We start from the raw sequence: 7,331 nt of genomic DNA on the forward strand, positions 1-7,331 counted from the left end.
AGCCTAAGAATCTCATCGCCACCACCACCCCCCCCCCCCCCCGCCCCCACCCGCCCGCCCCCGCCCCGCCCCGCCCCGCCCCCGCCGCCAGAAGCCTTCCCTGACTGCGCAGTCAGTGCATCGATTGCCTCGGCTGTCCTGTGTGATGACTCAGTGAGAGGGAGACTCAGTCTAAGGCTGCTGGTGGTCTTTCACCCGGCTTCCCAGGGTAGCTGGATTGGAGGGGGCCCCGGCTGGGATGCTTCACCTTCCGCAGGCAAAGAGGAGGGCTGAGAGTCTGGTCTGGCGTCGTCCCTCATCTGGGTCCAGTCGGCATGTGCATCTCCAGCCCCTAGAAAGTCAGCCTTGCAGAAAGCGGGTCAGGAAGAGCCTTCAGAGCTCGTTAATCACACCACGGCTCAGGTCCTGCAGCACCTTGGTGCTCAAGACCATGGCCCAGCACTGCCTTGGCTCCTCAACTCAGGGCTCCCCAGAAGGCCCTACAGGTGGTCTCCCAGGTCTAAGGACCTGGCCACATGCCTTCCCTGGCTGGAAGTTCCTCACCAGTCCCCTCCTCTGATGGAGAAGACGCATCCGGGGCCGGGTGGGGAGGGGGGTCCTCTTAGCCCGCAAGTATGTGCATCTGGTGGGCAGTGGGGAAAGGGGTCTGAAGAAGCTGCCTTCTCAGGCTGAAGTCCTGTGGGGCTCCCTTGGACCCCTGTTGGAAAACACCAGGGCTGTTAAGAGCCCAGCATTTGAAACCTGCGTTCCAGGCCTGACCCTGAGGATGAAGAACTGTTTGGGCGGGTTCTGAGCAGAAGAGCATGAGCTTCTTCTCCTGTGACATGGGGGTGGTCTCTCTGCCTATTTTCCTCATGGAGTAGGTGTGAGGATCAGGTAAGCTGAGGGACAAGACAGGGTTCTGAAAGGTGCCCTGAAAATGCAAGGCCCAAAAAAGTTTCAGTCCCCTGGATCCTAGGGGCAGTTAGCTAACCTGGAGAGCTGAGGGTCTGCTCTTTTAATTACTCAAACTTTCAAATTGTATTTTAACCTTAGGATGAAATTATTTTTTTAAAAACATGACCTATTTCCCTACCTTATTAAATAGAATATCCTTTAGTATAAGTTGTACTGATGCTTTTGAAATCTACTGATGCCACTTTGTTATGCTTTTATTTATTTTCTGAAAGATTTATTTACTAGAGCGAGAGAGCAGGGGGAAGGGCAGAGGCAGAGGGAGAGAGAGAATCTCAAGCACACTCCCCAGTCGTAGGGCTTGATCCCAGGACCCTGAGATCATGACTTGTGCCGAAATCAACAGTCGGACGCTTAACTGACTGAGCCACCCAGATGCCCCTGTTATGCTTTTTTTTTTTTTTTTCTTCTGCACCCTGGTGCAGAAGCAAGCCCACAGCAGCTTCTCAATAGCAGCCAAATGCATGAATGGAAAACAAGTCCAACGTCGGCTGGGAGGGTCCTTCCACAGCACAAGTGAACACCCAGCACCGTGTGAGTGAGTGCTCCTTGCCTGTCACCCTTCTCCCTGGAACTAGATGGTAAGTTCCTGGGGACAAGGGGGGCAAGGCTGTCCCTCCTTTTGGCAGTGCTGCCAGTCACTGGCCCCCTAGGGCCGAGGGCCGGGGTGGGGACCTGAAAGGTGACTCTGGGGGTGCTGTCCACGGTGCTGAAGAGAACTGACAAGTGACTAATTCCTCTGCCTGAGATGGATGCTGGGAAGTGGGGGGATTTGCTTCAGGGCCGCCAGGAATGGATTTTTCATCTCCAAATCTCAGCCAGCACATTTTGTTCTGACATTTCCTTGGCACCTTTGCCAATGACGTGATGTTTCCTGTGTGGCTCTTTCCCCTGCCTTCCAAATTCCTTGGAGAACTGTCATGTTGCCCACCATGCTCTCCCACAGCTGTAGGCACCTCCAAACTTGGACGCATCACCCAGAGACCCATATTAAAGAGACTAAAGTGCGACTTTTCTTTGATAGGGAAGTTTTGGAATTTCAGTTGATGAACAAGGAAACAGGCTCAGCCCGGTGAAGGGAGTTGTTTAAAGTCACATGGTCAAGACAGGAGAGAATGCAGGATAAAGGGGGATCTTCAAATTCACGAGCCATTGATATGTTATGATGCTAGGAAGCTGCAGGCAGAGGCATGGGGTCGTCCACAGGATGGAGGTCAGGGTGTTCCTGTTTAGCTGAAGGAAATGCCCTTGGCTTAAGCCTTGAAACCAAATCCCCTAGCCCCACCTTCATCCCATTGACCTCTCAACCATCCTGCAAGGGTGGTGTCACCATTATCCCCATTTTCTAGATGAGAAGATGGAGGCCCGGAGGGGCAAGACCACCATTTCAAGCCTCCACAGCTACCTCCCCGCCACGGTTGGCGCGAAGCTGGTGGGAGGAGCGTTGGCAGGAGCGGAGTTCCTGAAGCAGGCCTGGCAGAAGGTGTGTTTGGAAATCATAACCTCTTCTTCCTTCTCTTGAAGGAAACAATCCTCACATGTCAGAGTGGGAAGAAGCATCTCTGCTCACGCCACCCGGCACCTTGGTGATTCCACGGCCTTTAAGCACATTCTCTTGAGAAGATAATGGGAAAGACGATGAAAATCAAAGCCAGTGAAGTGGCCGCCTGGAAGGCAATGGGGAGCTGCTCAGCAGGCGTGGAGAGAGGCTGGGCTGAACGCGAAGCATGAAGGACATCTGAGGACACCTCTTATCTCCTGAGACCACACAGTCAGGCCTGGCCAGAATAGCAAAAGCCCACTGCGCTCCATCCAGGGCACCCGGGCTCTACCCCCAGTCCCAGAGCTTCGAGTTCTGGGATCACAGTTCGAGTCATCTGTGATGAGAGAACTGCCCTTCCAGATGGGAAACAGCTGAGAGTGTTAAGAAACTGTGAATGAGATGACCCACGGTGCCTGGCACATAGTAGGTGCTCAATAAATGTCAATTCCCCTTGTCAATTATTGTCCTTCCCCCCTCACCAATATTTATTCACCAAGTGTTTATTGAGCACTTACTATGTGCCGGGGGCTATTCTGAGTCCTGGTGATCTGGCATTCCATGCGCTAGGTGCCTGGACTTTATGTTTTACTAGAGAGGTCAGAAGAAAAGAAGCAAATAATAAACAAGAAAATGGTAACTATCAGGAAGTGCTGTAAAGAACATTGAGCTTTATTTTGATAGGGAGTGGAAGGCAGTATCTCCCCTTTAGATAGGAGAGTTGGGGTGGCCCTTCTGAGGAGGTAACAAAGAGCAGAGGCCGGAATAAGGATCTGGAAGGGAGAGCATTCTAGGCAGAGGGAACAGCTGGTGCAAAGGTCCTGAGGTAGGTATAAGCTTGGTGCCCTGTGTGACTAGAGTGTAGGCAGCAAGACAGGGGGTCACACAAGATGAGGTGGGAGAGGTGGGCAGGGCACCAATCAGCTAGGACCCTGTGGGCCCTGGTGAGCCACTGATTTATATTCCCTTCTGCCAGTCCTTTTTTTTTTTTTTTTGTCAGAGAGACAGAGAGCACAAGCAGGGAGAGTGGCAGGCAGAGGGAGAAGCAAACTCCCCTCTGAGCAAGGAGCCCATTGCAGGACTCGATCCCAGAGCCCTGGGTTCATGACCTGAGCCCAAGGCAGATGTTTAACCAGCTGAGCCACCCAGGTGTCCCTACCTTCTCCCAGTCTTGATGGTCGTTTAGTGCTTGGAAACTATTCTACTTTTCAGAGTCTTTTGTTCTGCTGTAAAGTCAATTCACTAGGGGGCCCTTAAACCTTAGCAATGAACTTCCACCCTAGGTTCTGACCTTAAAAGTCAAAACAAGAAAGGTCCTTGGAGATACTCTACAAGTTCGAAATTTTCATTGCTCTGGTAGATTGACTAAGGCCCAGAGGCAGAAAATGACTTGCCTAAGGTCATACCATAAGTTACAGACTCTACCGATTAGTATTATATACCTTTACAAGTGACAAGAAAACCCCTACATCAGTAGCTTAAAAAGTTTATTTCTCTCTCCAGTAAACAAAGAGAGGTAAGTATTCCAGGCTGGTACAGTAGCTCCACAATCCTCAGGGACCTAGGCTGCTCCTAATTTGCTCTACCATCCTCAACATGTGACTTCCACCTCATGACCCAAGAGGGCTGCCCTAGGTGCAGCCATTGCGTCTGCATTTCAGAGCAGAAAATAGGTTGAAAAAGAACGTGCCCTTCCCAAAAAGGGCATGTCCTGGGTGTTGTGATTATATTGCGTTGGCCAGAACTTGGTTATGTGGCCACAGCTGCCTGCAAAAGAGGCTGGAAATGAAGTCTTTACTCAGGACAGCTATGTGCCCAGCCCAGAGTTAGGGCTGCCATTCATCAGGAAGAAGGGGAGAACAGATAATGAGGGACAGCTGGCCGTATCTGTCACAGTGACAAAGTTGAGACTGAAACCCACACGTCCTGACACCCTAGTGTTCTCCATACTGCCCTTTGCCCCAGCGTGCCCCCACCACGAGGAGCAAATAGCAGCCAAATGTAGGGGAACCTCTGTGGAGAGCAGCCTGGAGGAAGTAGAGGGAGGAGGGTGGGCACCAGGGGAGGAGTCATGACAGAAGGAGCCCAGCTGCTGGGCCCTCCCCCGGGGCTTTCACTGGGCTGGCACCTGGTCCCGAGGCCCAGGGCAGGGAGACATTGCTGTCACCTCCTTTTGGGGAGGCAGCTGGTGACACAACTCTTGACAGTTCCCCATTGTTCCCAGCGGACGGCGTGGCAGGTTGGTGGGATCCCACTGTGGCAGCAGGCGGGGGGAGGGGGAGGTGGTTCAGTAGCTGGCAAGGCCAGCCTGCCCTGCCCCCACCCCAGCCAGCGCCCCCTCCCCCAGGCCTGGACGGGAGGCAGGGCTGGCCTGTGGTCCTGGCTGGAAGACTCTCTCCTGTCCTGTCCCACACGGAACATTTTCCTCCGTTGGCCTCCCTCTTGGCCTCCCTGCCTCTACTCCTCCCCCAGGCCTCCCCTCCCCTCTCTACTGCTCTCTCTCGGTCATTTGCTCCTCTTTCCCAGAGTCTTTCTGTGCTCGCCTCCCTCCCCTTCATTCCTTTCTTCTTCCTGAATTTCCTTTCTTCCTGTCTTTTATCCTCCTTTCCTGTCAGAACTTCTCCTCTCTCCCCCCACTCTTGGCTGCATACCCATCACTGTGGGGTGCCCCACTCTCCGGGGGGGGCCCCCCTGCTGCCGGGGCGGGGCTGGGACAGAGCACCTCCAGGAGCGGCCTGGGCGGAAGGTGACCCTGCTGGCCTGGGGCTCCAGCCCTCCCCCAGATGGGGACAAGGGCCTCCGTTCACCGAGCTCCCACTCCATGCTTACCACCTGGGCGGCACTTAAATTTATGGACCTCACCACCCATCACTGAGGCTGGTGACTGATACCCCCGTGTCATAGGTGGGGAAACTGAGGCTCACAGCCGCAGGGTTGTCAGAAGCCGCACCGTAAAGGCAAGAGCCAGAACAAGGTGTGTCAGAGCCTCACTGTTGAGCCCCTGCAGGTCGCAGCCCCTCGGCCGTCACAGAGAGTAAGAGACAGAACGGAGTAATGACAGTCTGTTGCTGACAAAGTGATGATGCTTCCAGAACACCAGACACCGTGCTGGTGCTCGGAGTCGGACGGATACCAGGCTGCCCCGCGCCCCCATAATGATTGGGTTCCCTCCTTTCACTGCCTTTCTGCCTGCCTACAGCTCCTCGAAGTGACAAACCCAGCCCCGCTGTCACCCTCGGGCCTCCTGGGTCAGCCTCCGGGCGGCACTCAGTCCAGACCCGGGCTCGCTTCTCCAGCCTTCCTCGGATTCATCCGGCACAAGCCCAGACCCTCGGGGGTGCTTTTTCTGATCCCCCTCACCAAGACACCTCTGAGTTTCGCTGGGCTGCATGCTCCCTTGTAGCTACAAGCTTAAGAAACCTCACATTTTCTTACTGCAGGTGTCTTCCTGGGTGTTGGGTGGGCCGGCCTCAGCAGCACCACACGGGGCCCAGCGGCTAACTGGGGTGGGAAGGGGTAGGGAGCGTGCACAGGGCTGGGCGCACAGGGGGCTCGGGAGGCTCTGGCAATGTGGCTTCTTAAGAGGACTGGTAGTATCCGGCCTTCATTTGTTTATTTTTTAATAAACATTTTCTTCTTTAAAATGTGCATGTGTTTTATACATTATTTTAACGTAGGTATGTTTCACAATAAAAAGTACAAATTAACAAGTTAACACAAAAAGGAAAACAGAAGCCAGGTCTGGGATGGCCAGGGTGTCAGCAGCCGGAGGGCAGTCTGGACAGAAGCTGGGGGAGAACAGGTAGACCAGAAGACCAAGAAGGCAGGTTCCCCAAGAGCCTTGGGACCGCCTCTCCCCCGACTTTAAGAAGAAAGAAGCAAAACACAGACAGGAGACAAGGAGCACTCGGGGGGAGCAGTGGGGAGCACTCAGGGAGCCGGCATTCACCCAGCCTGTTAGTGACGTCATGGGGATTCCAACCTGCTTGTCACTTTTCATCTCCCTTTAAGTATTTTCCTGTCGCTGAGCTTGGCACCTGATCTGCCTCCTGGCCTAGGACCACCGGTTGTTTGGTTCTTCTAATGTCAGACCTCATTCTTCAGGTCTGCAAATCACCCACTGAACGTGGCTTTCCCTACCCACGGCTGCCTAAAGGAAGCGGCACCTCTCCACGCCCCTGCTTATTAGTCACCCCATTGTCCTGCTGAATCAATGAGGCACGCTGATTGCAGGATAGATCAGTGTAGGTTGCCTTTGGACAGGCATCTGTTGTCTTTAAAGAGCAAGTGCTGTTTTCTATTCACTTTTTTGCAGCTACATCAGAAAATCCAACGGTACTTTTAAAAAAATTGGATTTACCTAAGCTATTGGAAGCAGTCATTTATTTAGCATGTGAACTCTATACTCCCAGAGATAAGTTAATCCCAGCCATTGTGAATGCTGGAGAATGGATTTCTGAAATGTATCCAACCCGGAAAATGTACCATTTCACCGAAAGAATAGGCTTTGGCTTTCTGGTTCTTTTTCTTCAGTGAAGCTTTGTATAATTTTTAACAGGCCTGAGTTTTGATTTCTGAACATTTAACCTTGTGGTCTTTTAAACTTTTAACTTTTAACCTTTTTAACCATTTGAAATGGTAAAACTGAAACAGAACAATGTTAGCTTGGTCAATAAGAAACTTAAATTTGAGAGTGTGAGGTTAATTTTCATTTCCTTGGTTTTTCATCGCCAAGAAAAGCAGTACAAGATTTCCTGCTTTTTAATTTCCCAGATGATTTATAGATTTGGCAACAACACTATTTATGGGAAAACATTAGAAGAAAATAATCTTTCTG

The 7,331-nt window shown here is 52.3% G+C and overlaps 1 long non-coding RNA gene across 1 annotated transcript in view; it reads left to right on the forward strand.

Moving 5' to 3' along the window:
- The window catches only part of LOC141374752 (uncharacterized), a 31,176-nt gene extending 27,893 nt beyond the window's left edge, over positions 1-3,283 (forward strand). Inside the window, exon 3 of the long non-coding RNA XR_012381876.1 lies at positions 2,479-3,283. This is a non-coding gene — a long non-coding RNA (uncharacterized lncRNA). The remainder of the gene's footprint in view (positions 1-2,478) is intronic.
- Positions 3,284-7,331: the final 4,048 nt, after the last annotated feature.

Source organism: Callorhinus ursinus, unplaced genomic scaffold, assembly GCF_003265705.2.
Source record: "Callorhinus ursinus isolate GAN/ISIS: 27379988/994484 unplaced genomic scaffold, GSC_fseal_2.0 scaffold21, whole genome shotgun sequence".
NCBI lineage: Eukaryota > Metazoa > Chordata > Mammalia > Carnivora > Otariidae > Callorhinus > Callorhinus ursinus.